This window comes from Chrysemys picta, chromosome 2, assembly GCF_011386835.1.
Source record: "Chrysemys picta bellii isolate R12L10 chromosome 2, ASM1138683v2, whole genome shotgun sequence".
Taxonomy (NCBI): Eukaryota; Metazoa; Chordata; order Testudines; family Emydidae; genus Chrysemys; species Chrysemys picta.
The window spans coordinates 62,455,320-62,482,695 of record NC_088792.1 but is presented as its reverse complement, the minus strand read 5'-3'; the positions used below and the strand labels follow the sequence as shown (position 1 = coordinate 62,482,695).

At 44.3% G+C, this 27,376-nt stretch overlaps 1 protein-coding gene and 1 long non-coding RNA gene across 3 annotated transcripts in view; both read right to left on the bottom strand.

Annotated features, from left to right (window-relative positions):
* Nucleotides 1-27,376, bottom strand: part of SP4 (Sp4 transcription factor) — a 53,811-nt gene that overhangs the window by 20,357 nt on the left and 6,078 nt on the right. The window lies entirely within an intron of this gene.
* LOC135981335 (uncharacterized) lies at nt 358-25,803 on the bottom strand. Its single transcript, XR_010598304.1, has 3 exons — nt 25,674-25,803; nt 16,466-16,529; nt 358-496 (listed from the first exon to the last, which is right to left on the bottom strand). It is a non-coding gene; the product is annotated as an uncharacterized LOC135981335 (long non-coding RNA).

Here is a 27,376-nt window from a genome sequence, read left to right as displayed (position 1 = left end):
CAGCTGTGTAACATAACACTGCATTCCACACCATCAAAGGTCTTGAATGGGCACCTTCTGTTCCTTGTACCCTCCCCCTGAGTTAAGTGAAAGGGATAATGGACTTTTCGCCCATGCCTCCTGGAATGCTTAAGGGAGGGTAATTCTGCACCAGGCGATGCTGGCTGGCTGTCCACCAGGGTCTGTAAAAGGACTCTACCCTCCTGCTTCTGTTCCTGTACATCAACCAGATGCATCAACATGTCTGTTTGGTCCTTCATAAGCCGAAGCATCTCATCCTGCACCGCACGCTCTTGCTCATTGGAAGCTTTCCTGCTCTCCATGTCCATGTCTATCTTCTCGGACAATGAAATCCTCCACGGTCTCAGCTCTGTGTCAGCTGTCCTGGAGGTGTTCATTATCTTGGTGAACATGTCCTCCCACGTTCTTTTTTGACTCCTAATCAGCAAAAGTCTACTTTCAGGTGTTGATGACATGCTGAAGGACACATTTCCAGCTGTCAGTCATGGGAAAAAATAAAGGAACCATTGTACATGAATAAAATGTTTTCATAGCAAGGCTGTTTTCATAAAAAAATAAACAAACAAAAACCTTATTACTCTAGTTGCAAGCCATAACATAATCAGAATCTGTAACCATTACTGTGCTATTTTGTTGCTCCAGCCATGGTGAGTAGTCCTGGCCCCTCCCCCCCGGTCACGAGTGACCGCACTTTTAATGAAGTTTATGGCAGGCTCATGTTGGGAGCGGAGGTAGCTAGTGCAACAATGGCCCTTCCCCATAGCACCATGGGAAGCTGTTTACGAACAGGGTGGAGGGGAACGTTTTCACTCCCAAATTGCAGTCTCTATCATGTGGGGCCCCAGTCCCTTATCAGCCTCTTTGAACTACTTGCTGACCCACGCTGAACACAGTAAAGGCACGTTAGCGTGATGTCCTGCAACCCACAGGGCTCCAGGGTTAAAAATATTTCCTTGCTCTCGTGGCGAATGAATCCACCGCTCACCTGTCTTCCATTCTCCTCCTCCAAAATATCGTCCTCCTGGTTGTCCCTAGACTCACACACCTGTGAGGTGTCCATGTTACTTGTGGGGGTGCTGGTAGGGTCACCCTTGAGAATCGCATGCAGCTCATTGTAGAACCGGCATGTATGGGGTTCAGCACCACAACGATTGTTCACCTCGCTTGCCTTCTGGTATGCTTGGCCAAGTTCTTTTATTTTCACATGGCACTGCTGTGTGTCCCTCGTGTAGCCCTTCTCCCCCATTCTATGAGTGATCTTTGCATAGATGTCAGCGTTTCTTTTGCTGGATTGGGGCTCTGCCTGCACAGACTCTTCTCCCCACAAAGCGACGAGATCCACCACCTCCCGTGCAGACCAAGCTGGAGTGCGTTTGGGGTGTGTAGTCTCCATGATCAGTTATGCTCAAGCTGGCATGCTCTCAATGCTGATCGAACAGAAAATGGGAAATCAAAAATTCCTGGGGCTTTAGTAGGGGAGGGGCTGTTTCCTGTGTACCTGGCTGCAGTGCAACAGAGTTGAGAATGATCTCCAAAGCAGTCCCAGATGAGCATTGCGGGACACCACCTAGAGGCCAATTAACTCAAATTATACAATACCGCATCTGCACTACCTCATAGTTGACCCATAAAAATCGAATTAAGCACTACGCCTCTCACAGATATGGATTACAGAAATCGACATTAGAGGCGATGTAGGTCAGCGTAAAGAACGCGGTAGTGTAGACACATACATTAACAAGTTGATTTAAGGCGGCTTCCTTCAACCTAACTTTTTACTGTAGACCAGGTCTTACTCTTTACACAGAAGATAGATTATCAGTGTGAATTCCAAAAAAATAGGTTCACTGTGGATTAAATATTTTCAATTTATTGACTATTTGAGAAAAGATGGGAACATGATCAGAATACATACATAGCTTTTATAGACTTTAAGGATGCGTATGATAGCATGTTGTGAGATGACGTCTGGGCCATAATAAAAGCATTCAGAATTGCTGACAAAATTAACAGGATGGTACAACTGTGTTTGGTTCAAAAAGTTGAGTATGAATAGGGAATTAAATCTCAGCCCCATCTGACAGCAATACTGTATTAAGGCATTATCCCTAGTACTCTGCCTATGGAAAAAAGTGGTATTATCACAGCAAAATTCTCAGGATGGGAGTGAATTTAAATGGCCTGTATTAATTTTTTGAATACGCTGATGACCTGGTTATCGTAGGATAGAGAGGAGAGATACAGTGCAAAGGATGACTGGAGACTTGAAGAGAACAGCTAGAAAAAATGGGACTTAAAATCAATGAAGATAAACTCAAATATATGGTTGTACAATGATGAGAAGATAATGGACAAGCTCACTAAGCAGTTGATGACCATAAATATCAGTAAGTTAAGACAGTTTAAATACCTAGGAGCTTTAATTACCAATAACAATTTGGTAAGGGAAAAAAATTAAGGCAGTTATAGAGTGGGAAGGCCTGATACTTCTCTGAAAAGAATTTTCAGCTTCAAACAACTACTGAAAAAGACTAAACTTTAGCTATACAAGACCATTATAAGGCCTATTGTTTTATATGTATAAGAGACCCTAAGAACGAAGACACCCAGCCAAATACCTTAGAAAATAAGTGTTGAGATGAATTTTTGGGCTAGTAATGGAGACTGATGTGTGGAGAAAATAGAATAGCTAACTGTGGGAGGTCTATGAAAAACCAAATATAATAAATATGAAGAAATCCCAATGATTTCTCCGGGTAGGGCACGTAATTAGGATGACAGAAGACAGAACAGTTAGCTAAGCACCTCTTGGAAGGACATCCTTATGGTTTCAACCAAAAAGAAGATGGAGGGATAATACTAAGCAAGACCAAAGAGTTCTTAATATGAATTACCATCAATGGGAAAAATAACCTTTGACAGAAAGAGGTGGGGGCAAATTGTGAGAGTGGCCAAGGACAGAGCCAGGGAGGAGGAGGAGTTAATTCCCTCCAAGCCAGCTTACTTGTACACTAGATCAATGGTAGCAGCAGAGGAAGAAGAAAGAAAAAACAAAATCATTCAAAAGAAAGGAGTCTGGCCCTCTCCTCTCACTCAAAGATAGTATTACTTTCTTCAGAAGAGGCAGCTCCCCTCTCCCAAACTGGCAACTCTCGTAACATTTTGTGTTTTAAAAGACTCACCTGTTGGAACCAGATTACACAGGAATCTCAGCTTTCATTTTAAATAAATCAAATTCCTATTCCTCATGGCTGTGGAGAACAGTTTGAAAACATGAAGTGTACCCTTAAGGCTCAGAAACAAGTATGTAAATAATGAATAGTCTTTTTTAAATCTCCTGATTTATGGGACTTGACTAATGAGTTTTGAACCTTTAGTACTGGCAATACGGTCTTTATCGTAAGTTCTTGTGGGTCTCCTGCTGCTCTCAGTTGTTTCGATCACATGCTTAGTCTGAAAGAGCTCTAACCAGACTAGTTGGCTCCAGTCAAGGCCGCACCGGGACGGTCATCTCTACCTCAGCAGGGTCAAATCACTTGGCTTATATCTACATTACAGGCTTTTCTCTGAAGTGGGGGTAGGGAAAATGATGGAAAGTTTGAAATTCAGATTTATCCTGGGACAACTGGGTATTTTTTCACAACATTTCCATAATAAGTGGTTCATTTAACTTCTATTAAATCCATAAGCTTAAAAATGAGGTCTGTCAATTAACTGAAGCTAACTCAAGCGATTAATACAAAACAAATTAACTGGATTAAAAAATTAATCACAATTAATTGCAGTTTTAATTGCACTGTTAAATAATAATAGAATACAAATTTAAACTTCTTATAAATATTTTTGGATTTTTTTACATTTTCAAATATATTGATTTCAATTACAACACAGAATACAAAGTGTACAGTGCTCGCTTTATATTACTTTTTATTACTAATATCTGCGCTATATAAAAGAAAAGAAATAGTATTTTTCAGTTCACCTCACCTCATATAAGTAGTAGTACAATCTCTATCATGAAAATGTAACTTAAAAATGTTTTTTTTTGTACACAACTGCACTCAAAAACAAAAGAATGTAAAACTTTAGAGCCTACAAGTGCACTCAGTCCTACTTCTTGTTCAGCCAATTGCTACGACAAACAAGTTTGTTTACATTTATGGGAGATAATTCTGCCCACTTATTTACAATGTCATCTGAAAGGGAGAACAGGTGTTTGCATGGCACTGTTGTACATGGTGTTGCAAGATATTTACATGCCATATATGCTTAACATTCACATGTCCCTTCATGCTTCGACCACCATTCCAAAGGACATATTTGCATTCGGATGATGCTTGTTAAAAAAATATGATAATTAAATTTGTGACTGAACTCCTTGGGAGAATTGTATGTCTTCTGCTGTATAGTTTTACTCACATTCTGCCATATACTTCATGTTATGGCAGTCTTGGATGATGACCCAGCATATGTTGTTCAATTTAAGAATATTTTCACTGAAGATTTGACAAAATGTAAAGAAGGTACCACTATGAGATTTCTAAATATAGCTACAGCACTTGACCCAAGGTTTAAGAATCTGAAGTGCCTTCCAAAATCTGACAGTGACGAGGTGTGGAATGTACAGCCAGAAGTGTTAAAAGAGCAACACTCTGGTGCGGAAACTACAGAACCCAAACCATCAAAGAAGAAAATTAATCTTTTGTTGATGGCATCTGACTCAGATGATGAAAATGAATGTGTATTGGTCCACACTGCTTTAGATCACTATCGAACAGAACTCGTCATCAGCATGTAAGCACATCTTCTGGAATGGTAGTCGAAGCATGAAGGGGATATGTTTAGCATTTCTGGCATGTGAATACCTTGCAACACCGTCTACAACAGTGCCATGCGAACGCCTGTTCTCCCTTTCAGGTGACATTGTAAATAAGAAGCAGGCAACATTATCTCTCGTAAATGTAAACAAACTTGTTTCTCTTAGTGATTGGCTGAACAAGAAATAGGACTGAGTGGACTTGTAGGCTCTAAAGTTTTACATTGTTTTATTTTTGAGTGCAGTTATGTAAAAAAAAAAATCTACATTTGTAAGTTGCACTTTTATGATAAGGAGATTGCACTACAGTACCTGTACAGTAGAACCTTAGAGTTACAAACACCTCAGGAATGGAGGTTGTTCATAACACTGAACTGTTGGTAACTGAACAAAACATTATGGTTGTTCTACAACTGAACATTGACTTAATACAGCTTTGAAATTTTACTATGTAGAAGAAAAATGTTGCTTTCCCTCCTCCCACCCCATAATTTACAGTTAACAGTACTGTACTCAATTTGCTTTTCCCCCCTTCCCTCTACTGCTGCTTGATTGTGTACTTCCGGTTCCAAATGAGGTGTGCGGTTAACTGGTCAGTTCGTAACTCTAGTGTTTATAACTCTGAAATTCTACTGTATAGGTGAAATGAAAAATACTATTTTTTTAAAAAAATTTACAGTGCAAATATTTGCAATAAAAAATAATAATATAAAGTAAGCACAGTACACTTTGTATTCTGTTGTAATTGAAATCAGTATATTTGAAAATGTAGAAAACATCCAAAAATATTTAAATAAATGGTCGTTATTAATAGTGCAATTAAAACTGCAATTGTGACTATTTTTTAATCTCACAATTAATTGCAATTAATTTTTGTAATCGTTTGACAGCACTAATGAAAATAAAACACAGAATCCGAAAGATAATATTGAATATTAGGTAACAAGATGCTGGTGGAAGAAGGCAAGCTAAGACTGTTTCAGGTACCTCAGCTTTGTATTCATTCCTTCTAACAGTTGTGTAGTTGTTGTTTTTTTGTTTTACCTTAAATTTTACAACTTACGAATGTTTCTTTAAAACTTTCAGCATTCTTTAGTAATTGCTTTACATCTTTATGAGACAAAAATTTTGTAAAGCTGAGGTTAATTTTCTCTTTCCGTTATCAAGGAAAATATTCGTATCCCTGCAATATGAAAGTACCTGTATGTATTAGCAACTATATATCTAAAGATGTGTGGTAGCTGCTTTTTGGAAAAGGACAGATTCCCTCAACATTATTGGCATGAGAAATAAAGTATGGAAAATCCCTCCAATGGAAAAAAGTGACAGCCAGTCTTAAATTAGGATCAAGTAGTGTTTATAATATCTGATTAACATTTGGGGAATATAAACAAAAACACATAAGAAGTTGATCAGACATAAAGGGGTGCTTTAAGAAGATAACAGTTTATGAATAAAATGTATTAATACTTGCATGAAATGTTCTTGTATGTTTATGTCCAAATAAAACATTTTTAAAACTAGGTGACATCCTAGTTAGCAGCCATATTAAATTAAAATATCATAGTCTCCGTCTTGACAGACCACCACCAAAATGTACGGTACCTTCCAAGCTATACCTGAAGACCTATTTATTATTTCTATTACTGTACTGCCTAGGAATCCTAGACCTGGTCTACACTATGACTTTAATTTGGATTAAGCGGCGTTAAATCGAATTAACCCTGCACCCGTCCACACAACGAAGCCATTTATTTCGAAATAAAGGGCTCTTCAAATCGATTTCTGTACTCCACCCCGACGAGCGGAGTAGCACCAAAATCGATACTGTCATTTCGAATTAGGGTTAGTGTGGCCGTAATTCGATGGTATTGGCCTCCGGGAGCTATCCCACAGTGCACCAGTGTGACCGCTCTGGACAGCAATCTGAGCTCGGATGCACTGGCCAGGTAGACAGGAAAAGCCCCGCGAACATTTGAATTTCCTGTTTGCCCAGCGTGGAGAGCACAGGTGACCACAGATAGCTCAGCTCATCAGCACAGGTAACCATGCAGGCCGATAATCGAAAAAGAGCACCAGCATGGACCGTACGGGAGGTACTGGATCTGATCGCTATATGGGGAGAGGATTCAGTGCTAGCAAAACTTTGTTCGAAAAGACGAAATGTCAAAACTTTTGAAAAAATCTCCAAGGGCATGATGGAGAGAGGCCACGGTAGGGACGCAGATCAGTGCCGCGTGAAAGTCAAGGAGCTCAGACAAGCCTATCAAAAAACAAAGGAGGCAAACGGTCGCTCCGGGTCAGAGCCGCGGACATGCCGCTTCTACGCCGAGCTGCATGCAGTAGTGGGGGGGCCGCCACCACTACCCCACCTCTGACCGTGGATTCCGAGGCGGGGATAATCTCATCAGCTACACCTGAGGATTCTGCAGACGGGGAAGAGGAGGAAGAAGAGGAGGACGACGAGCTTGCGGAGAGCACCCAGCACTCCGTTCTCCCCAACAGCCAGGATCTTTTTCTCAGCCTGACTGAAGTACTCTCCCAAGCCAGTATCCAAGACCACGACCCCATGGAAGGGACCTCAGGTGAGTTTACCTTTTAAAATATAAAACTTGTTTTAAAAGCAAGCGTTTTTTAATGATTACTTTGCCCTGAGGACTTGGGATGCATTCGCGGCCAGTACAGCTACTGGAAAAGTCTGTTAACGTGTCTGGGGATGGAGCGGAAATCCTCCAGGGACATCTCCATGAAGCTCTCCTGGAGGTACTCCAAAAGCCTTGCCACAAGGTTTCTGGGCAGTGCAGCCTTATTCCGTCCTCCATGGTAGGACACTTGACCGCGCCATGCTTGCAGCAAATAATCTGGTATCATTGCATGACAAAGCCTAGCAGCGTATGGTCCCGGTGTTTGCTGGCATTCAAGCAACATCCGTTCTTTATCTCGCTGTGTAATCCGCAGGAGAGTGATATCGCTCATGGTAACCTGGTTGAAATACGGGAATTTAATTAAGGGGACAGAGGTGGCCGTTCCTACTGCGCTGTTTGCCTGTGGCTGAAAAGAAATCCTTCCCTGCAGTTAGCCAAGTGCAGGGCGGGGGGGGGGGGGAATTGGCCCAGAGCTTTTCGCGTTTGGCTAGCAGGGATCTTCCCTGATACCAGCCACGGGGTGGGGGGAGGGATAAAGCGATCATCCAGAGAATTGGATGGGGCGGGGGTTAGTTTGTTTTCTGCTGCTGAAGGTTAACAGGAAAACCGCAGCACTCAACGGGCTTTGCTTGGTGTGTGGGAAAGGAAGGCGCAGAAGCCGAAAGACAATGGCTTACCATGGCCGCATGCAAGCCGAATTCTGATGCCCGGACCTGCGTCTGTGAGCTCTAGCAGCAAAGCCACAGGCACTCAATATTAAGAGGCAAAATGCGACCTTGCACAGAAATCACATGTGCTATGTAATGTGAACAGTGTTGGTCACTGTGAAAGAGTATAAGCATTGTTCTGCAAAATGTATCTTTTTAAAAAATTCTCTTTTTTCCCCTCCCTCCAGCAGCTGAAAATTCTTCAAGCCTCCCTCCTCCGACCCGAAGGCTATCTCAGATAAGGCGTCGGAAAAAGAAGACACGAGACGAGATGTTCGCAGAAATCATGGAATCCACCCGCAGTGAAAGAGCTCATCTGAATGAGTGGAAGGACACTGTTCCAAAGTATAGGAAAGAAGCCAGTGAACGTGAGGACAGGAGGGACACAACGTGAGGAGGAGAGATGCTCGAGATGAGAGGTAGCAGCAGGAAGATCAGAGGAGGCAGGATGCAACGCTGGGGCTGCTGCGTGAGCAAACAGACATGCTCCGGCGTCTGGTGGAGCTTCAGGAACGGGAGCAGGATAACAGAGTGCCGCTACAGCCCCTGTATAACCCCCCTACCCCCTCACCATGTTCCACAGCCTCCTCACCCAGACGTGTAAGAACGCGGGGGGGGGGGGGGGGAGGGGAGGCTCCATACGCCCTCCCATTCCACCCCAGTGGACAGCCCAAGCAAAAGGCTGTCATTTTTTTAACCTTTTTTTTTAGTGGCCTTTACCTTCCTGCCGATCCTCCTCCCAAACCCCACCGGGGTTCTCTCCCTCTTTTTATAATCAATTAATAAAGAATAAATTATTTTTAAATGACAGTGACTTTATTTCATTTCAAAGCAAGCTGGGGGAAGGGGGAGGGTCATTCCTTACAGAGAATGAGTCAATAAAGGGGGTGGGTTTTCATGAAGGAGAAACAAACAGATATTTCACACTGTAGCCTGGCCAGTCATGAAACTGGTTTTCAAAGCTTCTCTGATGCACAGCGCTGCCTGGTGTGCTCTTCTAATCGCCCTGGTGTCTGCCTGCGCGTAATCAGCAGCCAGGCGATTTGCTTCAGCCTCCCACCCCGCCATAAAGGTCTCCCCCTTACTTTCACAGAGATTGTGGAGCACACAGCAAGCAGAAATAACAATGGGGATATTGGTTTGGCTGAGGTCTGAGCGAGTCAGTAACGATCGCCAGCAACCTTTTAAACGGCCAAATGCACATTCTACCACCATTCTGCACTTGCTCAGCCTGTAGTTGAACAGCTCCTGACTCCTGTCCAGGCTGCCTGTGTATGGCTTCATGAGCCCATGGCATTGAAGGGTAGGCTGGGTCCCCAAGAATAACTATTGGTATTTCAACATCCTCAATGGTTATTTTCTGGTCCAGGAAGTAAGTCCCTTGCTGCAGCCGTTTAAACAGAGTAGTGTTCCTGAAGACGTGAGCATCATGAACCCTTCCTGGCCAGCCCATGTTGATGTTGGTGAAATGTCCCTTGTGATCTACAGGTGCTTGCAGCACCACTGAAAAGTACCCCTTGCGGTTTATGTATTGGGTACCCTGGTGCTCTGGTGCCAAGATAGGGATATGGGTTCCATCTATCGCCCCACCTGTTAGCAAATCCCATTGCAGCAAAGCCATCCACTATGACCTGCACATTTCCCAGAGTCACTACCTTTCGTAGCAGCAGTTCAGTGATTGCTTTGGCTACTTGCATCACAGCAGCCCCCACAGTAGATTTTCCCACTCCAAATTGATTCCCGACTGACCCGTAGTAGTGTGGCGTTGCAAGCTTCCACAGGGCTATCGCCACTCGCTTCTCAACTGTGAGGGGTGCTCATATCTTGGTATTCTGGCATTTCAGGGCAGGGGAAAGCAAGTCACAAAGTTCCAAGAAAGTGCCCTTACGCATGCGAAAGTTTCGCAGCCACTGGGAATCGTCCCACACCTGCAACACTATGCAGTCCCACCAGTCTGTGCTTGTTTCCCGGGCCCAGAATCGGCGTTCCACGGCTATAACCTGCCCCATTAACAGCATAATCTCCAAAGCACCGGGTCCCGCAATTTGATAGAATTCCATGTCCATATCCTCATCACTCTCGCCGCCGCGCTGCCGTCGCCGCCGCCTCCTCACCTCCTTTTTCTGGTCCTGGTTCAGCATAAACTGTACGAGAACGCGCGAGGTGTTTACAATGTTCATGACTGCTGTCTTGAGCTGAGCGGGCTCCATGCTTGCCATGGTATGGAGTCTGCAGTGTTCACCCAGGAAAAAAGGCGCGAAAGGTTGTCTGCTGTTGCTTTCATGGAGGGAGGGGTGAGGCTGTACCCAGAACCACCCGCGACAATGTTTTTGCCCCATCAGGCACTGGGATCTCAACCCAGAATTCCAATGGGCGGGGGAGACTGCGGAAACTATGGGATAGCTACCCAGAGTGCAACGCTCCGGAAATGGACGCTAGCCCCGGTACATGGACGCACTCCGTCGAATTAATGTGCTTAGTGTGGCCGCATACATTCGACTTTATACAATCTGTTTCCAAAATTCGAATTATATAAATTCGGATTAATCCCGTAGCGTAGACATACCCCTAGTCATGAAAAAAGACCCCACTGTGCTAGAAACAAAAAGATGATCCCTGCCAAGGAGCTTACAAGCACTACTTAAATTCCTTTAACCTCTATAAGGTCTGCAGGCAATTTGAATGAGCTCCTGGAACATAAGAGCTTCAGAGGAGTTACTGATTTATACAGAGCTTAGATGATCTCCTGTACTGCATATAAAACTTCTAATGCCCCTTGGAATCTTTAGGGGTACTGAAGTTCCATAATTCTGAAGTCCATTGATCTTTTGTCAAACTTGTCAAGGGCATACCTTTCATGAACCTTGCTAGTTCTCCAAGAGAAAGTGAAACTTAAAAAAGGTTCTTGGTTAGTAGACCTTAAGTGTCCTCATCATGTTAGTGGAACAGTCTGATATTCCTAATTTGCCACTTAGCTGTCACCCAGAGCTTCATAAATAATTTCAAGTTTCTAGGCCTCACCTTAAGATGTGGTCATTTTGTTGTATAAGAGATTGCTCATTTAACAAATCAACTAATTTTTCCAACTCATGTAGCCGTGTGCACCATTTTGGGGATTTGAGAAAAGCAGCCTCCAGCAACACACCACAGCCTTGGGGAAATGAAATTGAAACTGCCTGTCTAATCTGTGCTTGAGACCTAGGCCAGCAATGGGGGCGAAACAGTAGAGTTACCAGACCAGAAACTGACTGACATATTTGGCCAACCAACTGTAGGCCCCAGAAAGCCTGTCCATGGCTGGGACCACCCTGACATGTTAGCTGAGCTCAGGCAGGGACAGCATTTGTGAAGAGAACTATCTACAGCAGGGATTGGCAACCTTTGGCATGCGGCTCGCCAGTTTTTTTACCTGCTGCGTCTGCAGGTTTGGCCGATCGTGGCTCCCACTGGCCACGGTTCACCGCTCCAGGCCAATGGGGGCGGCGGGAAGCGTCGGCCAGCACATACCTCAGCCCTTGCTGCTTCCTGCTGCCCCCACTGACCTGGAGCGGCAAACCGTGGCCAGTGGGAGCCGTGATCAGCCGAATCTGCAGACGTGGCAGGTAAACAAAGTGGCCTGGCCCACCAGGGTGCTTACCCTGGTGAGCGGCATGCCAAAGGTTGCCGATCCCTTGTCTACAGTGAATCTGGTTACAGCAGTAGAAGATGCAGTTCCTGAGTTTCTCTCTTCCACAAAAGACTTGAGACTCTATTTTGTCTCTCTCTACCTGAAAGAGCTGTCTTCCAGCTAAGCCTGGTATAATTCCCCTGCACTGGGATTTGGGGGATAGCCAGAGCTTGAGACTGACCAGCAGCACACTTCTCCATAAAGGAAAGACTGACACCCAAGATGAATTCTCACCAGGAAGAACTGACTGCCAGCTGCATGACGGGACAACCAGGACTTCCCAGAGATGGGTACCAGACTCTTCTTCAAGCACCAATTCCAAACAGCAGCTAAGGCCCACTGGAAGACTTTGGGGGTGGGAAACTATTTTTACTTTGTTCTGGGCTTTTGATTTATTTAAATTATTCTTGTAGGATTGGCTGATTACTCATTTAGTTAACTCTGCCTGTTTCCTTTCCCTTTTAATCTGCCCTTAGTTTTCATGGAATAAAATGATTTATTCTTGTAATGTGATCCTTGCTTCCCTGCGACTATAATGTGTAGCATCCTATAGATCATAAGGTCTACTAGTTTATACCAGCCACCAGATGGAAACACAAAGCACAACAAATCTAGGGCCCCCACTAGTCCTAAAGTGGATCACTTGGGGATCAGATATGACCCCATGAGAGGTGACCTTCCTAGGTCTCCAGCACAGCCATGTCAGTTTTGGTTTTCAGACCTACTATATCTCTCAGATCATCTTTTTATAACATATCCACTTTGGATGGGCACAAATTCTAAGGGCTACAGTCTAGACCTTGACCTGGACCCTTTGTCCCTGTACCCGATAGCATGGATGCTATGTGGCTGACATCAGTAGAGAGAAGATGTTCAGTAGAAGATCCAGTATTCTACTTGAGATTCGAAAATTCTCTACTAAGTCAGGAGTGGGCAAACTATGGCCTGCGGGCTGAATCCGGCCCGTCAGCTGTTTTAAGCTGGCCCTCAAGCTCCCGCTGGGGAGCGGGATCTAGGGCTTGCCCCACTCCGGCGCTCCACCAGGGAGCAGGGTCGGGGGCTGCTCCATGCGGCTCCCAGAAGCCATGGCATGGCCCCGCTCCGGCGCTCCAGCCAGGGAGCAGGGTCAGGGGCTGCTTCATGTGGCTCCCAGAAGCAGTGACATGGCTCCCATCTGGCTCCTACGTGCTTCAATGGCCCCCTCTGGTGCTCCAATGAGAGCTGCAGGGGCAGTGCCTGCAGACGGGGCAGCGTGCAGAGCCACCTAGCTGCACCTCCGCGTAGGAGCCGAAGAAGGGACATGCCACTGCTTCCAGCAGCCACTTGAGGTAAGTGCACCCGAGCCTGCACCCGAGTCTCTCCCCACGTCCCAGCCCCCTGCCCCAGCTCTAATCCCTCGCCCGCCAAACCCCTCAATCCCAGCCTGGATCACCCTCCTGCACCCTAATCCCCCTCAGCCCTACCCCAGAGCCTGCACCCCTAGCCAGAGCCTGCACCCCGTCCCGCACCCCAACCGCCTGCCCCAGCCCAGATCCCCCTTCTGCCCTCCAAACCCCTTGGTACCCAGAGCACCCTTCTACAGCCCAAACTCATCCCCAACACCACCCCAGAGCCTGCACCCCCAGCTGGAGCCCTTGCCCCCACTCACCCCACTTGGAGCCCCGTCCCACTTCCTGAACTTCTAATTTCTGGCCCCACCCTGGAGCCCACACCCCAACCAGAGACCTAACCTCCGCCTGCACCCCAACCCCAATTCTGTGAGCATTTATGGCTCGCCATACAATTTCTATTGCCAGATGTGGCCCTCGGGCCAAAAAGTTTACCCACCCCTGCACTAAGTGTACATATAGAGCAAAATGAACATGTTTTTCCTCACAGTCTTCTAAGTACAGATTTGGTCCATTACAAACTTTGATTCTGGTTATAATGAACTACTTGTCTTTCAAGTAGAGTAGTCAGGTCTTTCAGTTAGCTCCATCAAAGTTCATGTAGCAGAAGTTTCTGCCTATCATCCACCAGTCCAAAATAGCTTGGCCTTGTCTCACCCTACTGTTTACAAATTCTTAAAATTGTCTTCAGTTTTCTACTTGTCAGGCAAATTTCCCCTTCGTGGGAATTGAACTTTGTGCTTACTTCATGGATATATCCACCATTTGAACCTATGACACTGGGTTCACTATATTATCTGACAATTAAAACTTCATTCTTGGTAGCAATCATTTCTGCCCAGAGAGTGAGATTCAGACTCTGATGATGGGTCCCCCAGCTATGATATTTTATGCAGACAGAGCAACTATGAGACCTTGCTCCAGATTTATACCTAAGGTGGTCTCTGACTTTCATATCAATTAGTAGATGCATTTCCTAGTGTTCTTCCATTGTTCATCTTCTAGGGAGGCAAAACTGAATACTTTGGATGTGAGAAGAGTACTGTCTGATTACCTTTGCAATTCGCAGAGATAGGTCCAAAGAGCAAGCTATTTCAGCACAAAGACTTTCAAAATGGATCATAGACTGTATTAGAACAGCATATGATATCTATAAGTTGACTCCTCCATCTCTCATTTCATTCCACCAGGCTACAGGTGACCTGGTCAGCATGTCTTGGTAGAATTCCCATAGCTGCTCCACAGCTTTCAGCTATATAGAGCTCTGTTCACACATTCCCCAATCACTATTCATCCTCATCAGCCTCCAGTTCCGATGCTGTTTGATCAGGCATTTCAGCAATTATTGTTTAGATGAGCTCCTAGCTCCCTCTCCTGGAGGAGTTAACTGCTGGCTAAACATTGAGAATGAGATCCATGTGTGTACAGATAGTCAAAGAACAGTTTCTTATCTTACAGTAACCAAGTGTTCAAGATGTTCTATACACGTGGATCTCACGGCCCGCCCTCCTTCCCTGCAGCTTAGAATTTTTTGACAAGGATTCCAGGTGGTGAAGGAAAAATGTGACCACTCTTGGAGGTGCTCCACCCTTTATGCCTGGTGGAGCTAGGGAGAGCAAAGCTATTGTAGGGTGCATGAGTGGCTCTGACAGCCACTTGTTACAAGATTCTGATCTGTACATAGGGTGCATGAGCTCAGCATGGGATTGACGTATACAAAATATCTTTGGTGATGGTTCCTATGCGTATTCCACTCAAGGTGTATGTGCGCTCCACGCACCTAAGTCGTGAAGATTTAAAATTAGCAGCATTCGTTGGTCCATGTCTGAGCTACAAACCAAGGGCATGAAGGGTAGCATAGACCTACTATCTCTCCAGTTCCACTCTATTGCCTTGGTCTAAGACTCAACTTGTCAGTGTATGCAGCTGTGCTAGCATTGCTGTTTCAAATTCCAGTTTTCTCTATAGTTTTCTTTTCCAGCTAGCTTTAGATTTTTTTTAGTTAAATAATGGTAGTAGAAGTCTAGGTGTTTCCCCTCTTCGCTCCCCCACCACCTCAAACCCACAATGTTTAGGTTATTAATATGCCCAAGATCCAGGATTTCAAGGTCTGCATAGCATGTACCTTGGTCTTCCTGGTTAGTGACTTCCATGACACTTGTGTTGCGTTGAGAAGTCCCACATCCCCCTCTAAGTGCAAAATCTGCCACTCCCTTTCCCTCTGAACCTGCCAATCCCAAGAGTTCTTAATCAGATACTCAAAGAAAAATGAAGCAGTTTGTATAATGGGTACTGCAGATGACCTGGGTTCTGGTTCCATGATCTGGGACAGCCCTCAGGGTACAGCAGGAGCCTGTATCAGAAATCTGAGGGAAACCCACTGAGACAAAAAAGCTGCTGAAAAAGGGTGAGGCTGGTTTTCTTAGATACTGGGGCATGCCTAACTGATTTTTGGGGGGGTAGAGGAGAAAGAGTAGCTGTTTGTAACAGATTTTTCTATGAAAAGCAACAGAGGGTCCTGTGGCACCTTTAAGACTAACAGAAGTATTGGGAGCATAAGCTTTCGTGGGTAAGAATCTCACTTCTTCAGATGCAAGATCTTTCTATAGTGTTTTGTAGTACCCAAGCATGCTCTTCCAAAATTAAATTTAACACATGGTGAGGATAATGTCACTGAATTTCATCAGCGTTCAAAAATGTCAGGAGATGGTATCTTCACTCAGCAAGAAGAAGAGTTGGAGGTAAGTGCACTGGTATTGGAGAAGGGACACTGACAGTTTTTCCTCTTGGTTTCGTTGTTGCTGTAGCCACCAAAAATCAAGGACAACTTGAAAGTATGTTTATGTAGCCATTTTGCAAGAAGGGAAGGAGATGCTGCTGCCCACCAGGAGTTACTTTTGGAGTTGTTAATTAGTAATTAATTCAGTGAAGCTGCCAGGAGCAGAGGAGGTTAGCATCACTGACAAAAGTGCCTGGATTGTAAGGGGAAAGGAGCAGAACTCTGAAATTTTTCTTTAAGCTTAGGAATCATAGTGACACACTCAGCAATCCATTTACATTTTGAAGACTATTCCCTCCAGGAAAAGGGCTTGCATTTATGATTTTTAATATAAACCTCCAAGGTCTATAATTATTTAGTGAACATGGAGTACTAACAAGTGTTCATGTAACATTTGGGAATTCATTCAGGGGTAATCAGGAATTGCCAAACATATACCTACTTTTCTTGAAAATGACAGCCAGCACTACTTCACACCAGACCACATTTGAAGTTTCTAGTCCTCACTGTTTTTAAGATAAGGAGAAAATTAATTTTCTTAACTATAATTTTTATTTCTCATAGCAGAGATCATGCACTTGTTTGGCTATTGTTCACAGTTAGACATGCGCCATCCATTATAATGGAGGCACTTTAGGCTCCTGCACACCAAAGTTCACGATCCCTTTGTCAGAGAGGGTTTCAAAATCTGAAACTAAAACTATGTAGAAAATATTAATGAACATCTAAATGCTATAGGTTGTGGTATAATAGAACTTCTACAAGCTTAATTTTAAAATCAAGAACATTGGTATATAGGAATAGTGAGTCCAAACCAGTGGATGCTCTCAAATATGAAAAATAAAAGTTGCAAGCATAAAACATGCATTCACTGATGGAAAATAGCAAGCAATAAGGACAAGATATCAAATAAGGCAGCAAATCTAAGAAATTCAATCCTGGGAAATTTATTCGTTTAGATTTTGTATTTTTAATTTACTTGCTTAACTTAGACTGAGGGCACCCAAAAGGAACAAAGGCTGCATCAATCAAGAGGAGAATGCCAGTCTTACAAAGCTTACTGAAGTAACTGCAAATCTAAAATGGTACCATTGTGAATTCCACAGGCAAAGCCCTATGTTTCTTATCCCATGAACATGAGCCCCTTGCAGAATATACTTTCATGCTTTTAGAAAGGGCTTTATCAATGGATGCTTTGTATGTCTGATATATGGATAGACTGATTATTAAAAAGCTTCAAGCATTTTAGAACATCATGAAAGAAGAATATAGGCATCTTTATCCATTTCTTGGTCCACTGAAAGTAGATTTTTAAGCTCATTTCACATCCAAAGTACAAAGCTGTTTTTCTAAACAATGTTTGTGGTTGGAAGGGGCAGGGGGAGAAAAATAGCGTATCTGAAGTGGAACTTGATTTTGTTTTCCCTTATGTATTGTACCAGGGTTCACGACCCGCCCCTTTTCCTGGGTCCCGCTTGCTCTCCCCTATAAGGCTCAGAGAGGCTTCAGGGTTGTGCAACACTCATGTCTTTATTTACTTAAGGTTGTCCCACCACCAGTGTCCATCTATATACAAGCTTTGCAGGCAGAGTCAGCCTTCAGCTAGAAGGCCTCCCGCTCCCTCTGTCTGACTTCTCCCTTGCTGCCTGCCCCCTGCCTTCTGGCTCCCTCCCAGCCTTCATAGCTCTTGGCTTGTCAGGCCAGCAGGTACTGCCAATCCTCAGGCCAGCATCAGGCCTTTTCCATCAGACCCAATCTGTTTCCCTTGATTGGCGCTGACCAGGCAGGGGCTAATTAGGTGCTTTTGCACCAGCACTCTGCTACATAGCTCCCCCCTTAAGCCGATGCCAGGCCTGATCTTGCTTGGCCCTGCTTTTCTCGGCCTGGGGTTTTACTCTGGAGATGGCCTCCCTGCCCATCTGGGTGGTCCCCGGGCTCAACCCTGTGGGGTTTTGGCATGCCCCACCCATAAAAGGTGCATTGGGTAGGGGATGGGCCACCCCACAAGTCCACCTCCGCCCAGAAGTCATCACACCAGTTGCAACCTCAGGTAGGTCACGCCGGATGTTCTTCCTTCCCTGGTGGGGGAGACAGATTGGCGCCAACTGTCCCGAGGCTGCCCCGTGTCTCCAGTTCAGGGCCTCTGCCTACTGGAGTTTGAGCCTCCCCCTTTTGGGTTCCGACCCTCTGAACTTTCTTTGGCTTCTCTTCCTCTATCACAGGGATTCCCTCCCTTGGGTGGTCCCGTCCTGGGTCCTCCATTCCCTCATCGGTCACTCCCGTAGGGTCTCTATCCTGGCTGTGTTGTCTAGGGTTCGTATCTTTTTCCCCTTGAGGTTATGGGGACTCCCCTTTCTCAGGGTCCTCCCCCATAGGGGCCTGGCCTCCTCCCTCCAGGTCCTTCTCTCTCACTTTCTCTGTTGGTCTCCTCCCCGTGCCTTCTTTCCCTTTGGGGGAGGGTTCCAATCCAACCCCAGGATCATGGGGTATGGCAACCCCTCCATTACCCCCACCCACTTTCAGGCAAACCGTCCTTGCACCTCCAGGGGTACCTGGGCCACGGGACAATATTCCCTATTCTTGGGGATGCATTCCACCATCATCCTTTCTCCAGGGATTAGCCAATGTGGCTTTACCAAGTGCCGCTGTATGAGGGAAGAGGGCTGAGGTCGTAGCCCCAGAGGGGTCTAATGGATTTCTCCCCACCCGCACGGGGATGGGATTATTCCACGTCTCTTCTTCCGCCCCCCAGCCTTGGTCCAACCACAGAATTCAGCAGCCCCACAGTCCATCACGGGGTAGTCAGGGCTCTTATGCCCCGGCTGTCCATACTGCCAGCATACAAGCTGTCCCGGGCAGTGAGGGGTTCCCTTCTGCTCCTCCCGTCGCTTGTTTATCGGCTTCCCAGCGAGATGCTTATGGGGTTTCTTGCCCCTCTCTGTGTCTTGCAGGGTTCGACGCTCCCTCCGGGGGAAGTCTGCCTCTGCATATTCCTCCTTCCTTTTGACTGCAGCTTCTACGGTGCCAGGCTGATGTCGCCACACCCAAACCCGCATGCTATCAGGGAGGCACTGCACAAACTGTTTGAGGATCACCTGATCCATAACCTACCCCACTGTTTGGGCATTGGGCCTCAGCCACCATGTCACCCAGTCCGTCAATTCCTGGGCAAAGGCCTGGGGCCGCATGCCCCCTGCCCACCGGGCTGCCCAAAACTTTTGCCAATATTTTTCCAATGAAAGCCCCAGGAGGTCCAAGATGGATGCCTTCATAGCATCAGTCTCTAGCCTGGCAATCTGTCCGGGCCATATATGTCGCTTGCGCCTCCCCAGCAAGATACGGGGCTAGCCACAGGGCCCAAGTTATCCTATCCCATCCCGCGCCCAGGGCCACCCGCTCAAAGGTACCCAAAAAGGCATTGGGGTCATCCGCTGAGGCCATTTGACAGAGGACTGCTCAAAGGCCTGCAGTGTCTTCTGAATCTCCCCGCGTTCTTCCTTTAGCCACTGCAGAGTGCCTTCCATCTCCAGATCACCAAACTGTGTCTCTGGCAAAGGATCCTGGACAAGCCGCCATGTGTACCAGGGTTCACAACCCGCCCCTCTTCCTCGGGCCCACTTGCTCTCCCCAATAAGGCACAGAGAGGCTTCACAGTTGTTCAACACCCATGTCTTTATTTACTTAAAGTTGTCCCACCACTACTGTCCATCTACATATAAGCTTTACAGGCAGAGTCAGCCTTCAACTAGGAATCCTCCAACTCCCTCCCTGACTGACTGACTTCTCCCTTGCTGCCCCCTGCCTTCTGGCTCCTTCCCTGCTTTTATAGCCCCTCGCTTGTCAGGCCAGCAGGTGTTGCCAATCCTCAGGCCAGCATCAGGCCTTTTCCATCAGCCCCAATCTGCTTCCCTTGATTGGAGCCGACCAGGCAGGGGCTAATTAGATGCTTTTGCACCAGAAGCCTGCTACAGTATAAAACCAGAAGCTGAGGAAAGTACCATCTTTTTCAAGGATTATTTAATCATCTTTTTCAAGGATTATTTAATCACCTCTTTCAGCTACAGAATTTGCTAAAAAGAAAACAATCTAAAGCGAGGCCTCCACTAAACTAAGGGTACGTCTACACTTACTGGAGGGTCCGGTGGCAGGTAATCGATGTTCTGGGATCGATTTATCGCGTCTGGTTTAGACGCGATAAATCGATCCCGGAAGTGCTCGCCGTCGACGCCGGTACTCCAGCTCGGCGAGAGGAGTACGCGGCATCGATGGGGGAGCCTCCCTGCCGCGTCTGGACCCGCAGTAAGTTCGGACTAAGGTACTTTGAATTCAGCTACGTTATTAATGTAGCTGAATTTGCGTACCTTAGTCCGAAGTGGGGGCTTAGTGGGGACCAGGCCTAATGCCCTAATTCAGCCCGGTACCTAAAGTACATATTTAAGTTTGGTCTATTGGGTTAAAAAAGTTTCATGAGGTTTGCAGAAAAAGGCTGAAATACCACTCATCTCACAATGAAAAGAGAGAGAAAACAAAAAAATAAAAATTCTGCACCCAATATTTTAAAATTCTGCAAATTGTATTTATCAATAAATAAATGTGGAGGCACTAGCATGGAATAGGGAGCACAGGCAACTGTGAGGTGAGAGATAACCCTGCGGCCCTCCCCCCCGACCTTCCCAGGATACAGACTTCTAGGGCAGGCCCAGCTCTTGTGCTGTGTCAGGGTCAGGTGCAGCCTCACTGCTAAGTCTGTGTCCTGGGGAAGGCTGCAGGGTGATCTCCCACCTCCGTGCAGCCAGTTGCCTTTGCTCCCCACTCATTGCCATGCTGGAGCCTCCACATTTATTTATTGACAAATAAAATTTGCAGAAATTGTGTGTGCAGAATTTTTATTTTTTGGCACATAATTCCCTCGGGAGTAATCTATGAATAAAAACAAGGTGTGAGAGAGAGAATGACATCTGCTAATTCTAAAATCTTAAAGGCCATGCTGACCAGAAACAATCAGTTTCTCTGTTTAGTAAATCAGTTTATCAAAACACATTTTGCACTTAAAACTTTTCTTATGTACCATACAGTTATTATTTAACTAATAAACAATTTGAAAATGCTGTTTGTGCACTTTAAATTGAAGTTAAAATTAGAGTTAAAGACCAAGTAGGGCTTAACACAAATCACAATTATCTAGTAGATAAGAAATTTATCACTCACCATTTTCTAATGTAAAAAATTTAAAATTTAAGACTCTTAAAAAATGTAAGTTAAACTATTTAATTGCTTAACTAAATGAGTATAGATTAAGCATATCTCCTAGTTCACTAGGGGCACTCTCCTGAAATGTGGGGAACTCAAGTTTCATATCCCTTCTCTACATCAGGCAAAGGGGAAAATAAACTCAGGTCTTTCACATCCTTGGCGATCACCCTGAACAATGGGTTAAAGTTTATAAAGGGGGGCACCACCATCCTTCCTACTTTGTGAATCTAGACCTTTAAAAACATCCAGAAACAAAATGTTTTGAAACATTTAATTCGACCCAAAACTGACATTTTTGATTTGCTGATTTTTTTTTTTTTTGAATTTTCAAATTCGCTCTTACCTTAAACAGAGTTGAGTTTTTGTTTAAAACTACCAATGGGGGAAGAGGGGAAAACACAACCAACCAAAACACAAAAATAAAAACCATAAATTATTTGCCTAGCTCTTACTACCCACAAGTCTCTAGGATTAAAGTAAAACTACCTCAAGTCCCACCTTTTCCACTTTAATTTGTATGCCCTCTTTGGAGTATTTAGGAGGGTTCAATACCAAACTTCTCAGCAGCCGTGCAAACAGATTGGATCCTGAATTGGTATGTAGGGTGCCCTGATTCTCTGTGATCAGAGAAATGTGGGCAAATCCTCAGGCTGAATCATTCACAGCAATCCATAAAAAGAATAACCCATACTGCTCATTGCCAATACCAACTATGAAAACGTTTGTCTTTCTTGAGCTTGTTCATGACCTGTTATCAGAACAATTAGTGGGAAAGTACAGGTAAGTGTCCATCCCTAATCAAAGGAGAAAGTATGCCCTTTCGATATGGTTATTTTCCAGTATCTTTTGCAAAATAAAATAGTTCAGATGTAGCTCCACACTGATTCGTTTAGCCTGCTTCTGAGACAGCAATTTCAGATAAGGGTGGAGTGGGGGGGCCTATTTTCATTGCCAAGAAAGTGGAAAGGTACAGTGTCTCAAACAAAAAATACCAAAGACATATTATATATCATAACATGGTGACCTAACAGTCCATTTGAAGTAGGGATACCTTTTGGGGTTCAAGATCTCTGAATGTCCTTGTGCATTCAGGACTACCTTGCTAAACAGAAGACTTTTTCTGGTGAGACCAAGTAATATTTTAATGTAGAGGCTACCTTAGGCTTTTGTGGTGCTTTAGGCAAGTCAAAGATGTCTATCTCAAGGAGTTTACAGTCCAGTGTGAAGACCTTATTTAAGACAGGTTACTTTCACAGCTAGGACTGTATGATTAATTTGGAACTTCTTCCCTAACTAAACTGTTTCTGCATTGCCACCAAGCCAGAGCAGCTTAGGGAAACCGGGGCGGGGAGGGGGAGGGAGAAGAGGAGAAATCACTTGTATACAATAAAACTGTCTGTGTAGCCTAAGACTACTGAGCCTAAGGGATCTTCGAAGAGTCTTATGAGGGTGCGTATTATGGGCACTACACCTGCTGTTACAGTTGTTAAGACCAGTAACCAGTGAAGCTATTTGCCAGAGCCAAGAGGTATAAGCAATCTTCTGTCACATACAGCTTCCAAGAGCAGGAAGGTGTGGTATCAAGCTCTCCTAAATACTCTAGTAAGGGCATATAAATTAACATTGGGGAGGGGAGGGAGAGGGGAAGAACAGGGAGATCCAAAGGGCCTTTTACAGTTTTCCTAATCTACCAAAAAATCCTTCTGGCTGATTACCTTCCTCCTCACCCACACATGGAGTGTACATAGCCATTCACTCAGATACAGAAAAGGATTAATGCCTTCAAAAAACTAGGCACTAAGCCTACCCTGGAGAAATGGCTCAGTCTGCCAGCTGGAAAGAACCCTACCTGGACTCGTGCAAGCAAGTATATAAAAAATGAAGGTGATGTACTTGGGGTTCTCAGAAGAAAGTGTTCTCTCCTGGCTTCATTACATCTCTAGACTGGAAGGCAAGAGAACCTCAGGCCAGCCCATGAGAAAGAGGCAAGGAGAACATGGGAAACAGACTGCTTTATCCCTGTGAAAGGGCTGAACATCTTGCCAAAAACTGTAGTTAGGACTATTTGTTTTCCTCTGGCTGAAATGTGCCTGCCAGGATTTGGCTATGAACTTTTTCTCCCTCTTTCCACTTCCTTGCTAGTTTCACTGTTGCCCACAAGTATCTATATTGACAAAGTTGAGAATTGCTGTCGACGTACTGGATATATCAGTCCCCAGATGTTGAAGGTGATCAGTTACAAAGTTTATATATGTTGTAACTGTAATGACTAAAAGCTTTTCTTTATAGAAGTTGATCGCAGTGAAAAAGAAAGCTTCCTACTTGCTATAATTAAGTGGGCAAGTGGAGTTTTCAAGCTTTAATAGTGCATATTAGTAACTTAGTTTAACCTCTCTTGTGTATATGCTTTCCTAAATACTTTAAGTGTCTGTGAGGGGGAAATTCAAGTATTACAAAACACTTCAGTTCAATCATTTGGTTTTTATTGTCTCCATTATGTGAAAAGAATTTTAAAAAACCCCAAAAACCCAATAGTTAGTTTTTCCTGTCATTTGTCACAAACTTAAAAAAATTTGCTTCAGAACAACTAATGGTGGAATACTAAAGGTCTTTATAACATGAACACTGAAATAGAAGTCGTCTACCAACATATTAATTTTTGGGAAAAAAATTAATTGCAAACATCACATGAATGAAATTTTGCAAAATACAATATTTCTGAACTGTCAAGTTACAACAGCATTTCCTGAACTTCTAAATGCCAAGTCAAACTCCCACCCATCTCTTCAGAAAAAAGAAACCAACCACAGCCCCTCCAACTTTATCATGTATTCTTAAAAGCTTTCCTGAAATGAGATGATATAGTAGATTTTCACGTTTCCTTTACTTTTTTGATGAGCAATTAATTATACTTTAAATGGCAAAACTGTTAATGAGAATTTGAGTTAGCACATATTGAAATGAATAGGGCATTTCACAAACAGCTATTGTATCATATTCTCTGCAAACTCATGTAGACACTGCTGTATCAGTGAATATTGGTAATTTTTTAAAGGTTTTCTTCACAATCCTACCAAAATAGAGACCTTAGTTATGCTAAGACTCTGGACAACAGAGGGCTTGTCTGTCTGTTACCCTCACCCTAGCAAGTTCTTTGTGCCCACTGGAGAGAGGGGTGGGGACTCTCCAAATTAAAAAACGTTGAGTTAGAGTCTGTATTCCAGAGACCACTTTATTATGTTAATACTAACATAACAGATGTGGCTACTAAGCACTACTGCAATACATGTAATAAAATATTCCAAAGGACAGCATGATCTAGCACACACTGTATGTATTGAAAGTTACACAAGACATTCTAATTAGAAGCCCAGTCTTACAGTCCTCATATTACCAAGAACTGAAACCAAGATCAAGCCTTGGATTCTAAACTGATCAGGTAAAGATCAATCCTTTTAACAACAGATTGGAAGAATGCAATGATTCCTTGTCTTATGTTAGTTGAAACATCCAATTTCTGAGCCAGAACCTACAGGCCATGTTGAGGCAAAACTTCCACTGACTTCAGGATCAGGCCCTATAGGTCTTTAGGCATTCTGGATGACTAGAACTACATGGCTCTAAGGCGCTCTCAACAAGTTCAAGGTTTCAACCCACAATCCATTCATGACCTACATATTGAGCATTAGGTGAAAGCAACTTTTCAGAATGTAAATCTGACCTTTCCACATCAGTTTGAAATCTAGTAGATAACACCATGGGTTTGCGGAGGTTATCAGCTAGAATAGCCCAGGGTTAACTATTACACTGGGATGCTACAATAGATGTCTTCACTATAAATGCTCGACAAAGCTTAGTTGAATTGATGGTGTCAGAATTCAACGATGGAAGTTGGAATTCCAATAAATCTGACATTACCAGATGTAAACATTTACAAACGAGAGTGGAATGAACAGCATAAAACCAATACAAATTTACATAGCAGCCAACTACATTGGACTATCAAAAGAACTAAAAGTTAGCCTTTTTACAATAATCTATTGCTATCTAGTAAAGTATGCCATACATATATTTAACGATTAATAAAGTATTCTCTATGCACTACTACTACTTTATTGACTAAGCTTGCAAAGTCCTGGCATTCAACTTGACAGCATTTCTGTTTGTGCCTTTGTAACATGATAATTTTTGATCACCCACACCCAATCAATTCCACAGTTTCAGGAAGCGTTCTAGGCATTCATTGCCAGAACCCTATTGATTTTAGGGAAAAATCAGAAAGCCAGAAAGGGAAACATGGAGGATTCATGGAGCCCCTCTTATGATTAGCAGAGCCAGAGTTTTAAGTACACCTCTACCCCAATATAACGTTGTCCTCGGGAGCCAAAAAATCTTACCGCGTTATAGGTGAAACTGCATTATATCGAACTTGCTTTGATCTGCTGGAGAGCGCAGCCCCGTCCCCCCAGAGCACTGCTTTACCGCGTTATATCCAAATTCGTGTTATATCGGGTCGCGTTACATTGAGGTAGAGGTGTATCTTTGCAACTATCTATAGGTCAAACAACTGGTTAATGGCATTCATTAGTGCCTTCCAACAAAATACCACAATCTCCTTTCTGCCTATCCTCCCAACAGAATTTAACATGTTGACACCTTGAATGATCTATCTCCCAGACAGAAAGAATAATGGGAGTGAGGAAAGTATGTACATAATCTCTGGGACAAGACGGGAGGAGGAAAGAGGCACACCGCGTCTCAAGCGTGGGAGAAGAGATGGACATGGGAGGCCACAGGGAACCCCTATAAGAGGAAGATTGAGGGAATTCGGCATACAGTACAGGGGAGAATAAGGGGCCACACAGAGACTCTGCTATTGGGGGAGGGAAATTAGGGGTACAGAGAGCTCCATGTCTGGAGAGGTGGAAGTCACAGGAATCCCTGAAATAGAGGGGGATGTGAGTCTGGCACACGGGGATGTGAGTCTGGCACACGGGGATGTGAGTGGAGGAGGTAAAATGGAGGAATGCAAGGAGCCCCTGGTGTGACCCCCACCGTAGTATAGACATGAAACAAATTGCCAAAGCTAAAACAGAACTTATTGATGAAGGACAACATTACTTTGCAAAAAATAAACAAATAAAATAAAAAATACACTACCTGAAGACAATTATGACAGTTCCCCTTTTCATCTGTATTTATGGATCTATGACAATGGAATATAATTATTAGCTTATAGTAGTGCACCTCTATTATGCAAGTGAGAACATTTCTAGCAAAAAGCAGTGTCTTTTTAAAATATTAAGTTTATAAATGGTGGTAGAATCTCCATTAAGTCACGAAACTCCAATCTAATTTCTACATGCGACATCAGATCATAGCGAATTAGCAGTCTATGGAGTCTCCTAATGAACAGTAATTTAAACTATTAACTAAAGCTTTGCACTAGTGACAGCCACAAGTAAAATTCAGTTAATTTTTATTCCTCTCCTCTATCCCACAATATTCATATTAATGAAGAAATATTTCAAGGAAAGATGTAGGTATATTTAGGAGACATTTAATCAATATTTACACCTAACCTCATTCACAAGAGCACTCAGCAAGTATGTTAATGTTTTTGGAGGAAGGGACAAGAGGCAAGAACCTTCATCTACTGTGAAGCCTCTATAGTACCGTACAACTGCCATTTGATTTCTCTCCCCTCACCTTGTGTCTTCCTCCCTCTTCCTTCCAAGAGAAGACCTCATAACCTGGGTTGGTAAACTCTGTGAACAGCAGCACGTCAAAGAACTCAATATTATCCTTTCAGTCAAATTCCCAACTATGCCCAGGGCCGGCTCCATGCATCAGCCGAGCAAGCTCATGCTTGGGGTGGCAGATTCTACGGGGCGGCATTCCGCCCAATCCTAGGGCGGCATGGCCGCTTCTTTTTGGTTTTGTTTGCCGATCCGGCCGCCCTGTAGGGGGCAGCGGCGCAGAGGAGGGGAGCACCCTGCTGGGAGCGGGCTGCGCACTCAGTCTGTCCCAGCTGGTGCCAGGTCTGCAGCAAGCCCGGCAGGGCAGTACGTGTCCTTCCCTGCCCATCGACCGGAGCGGC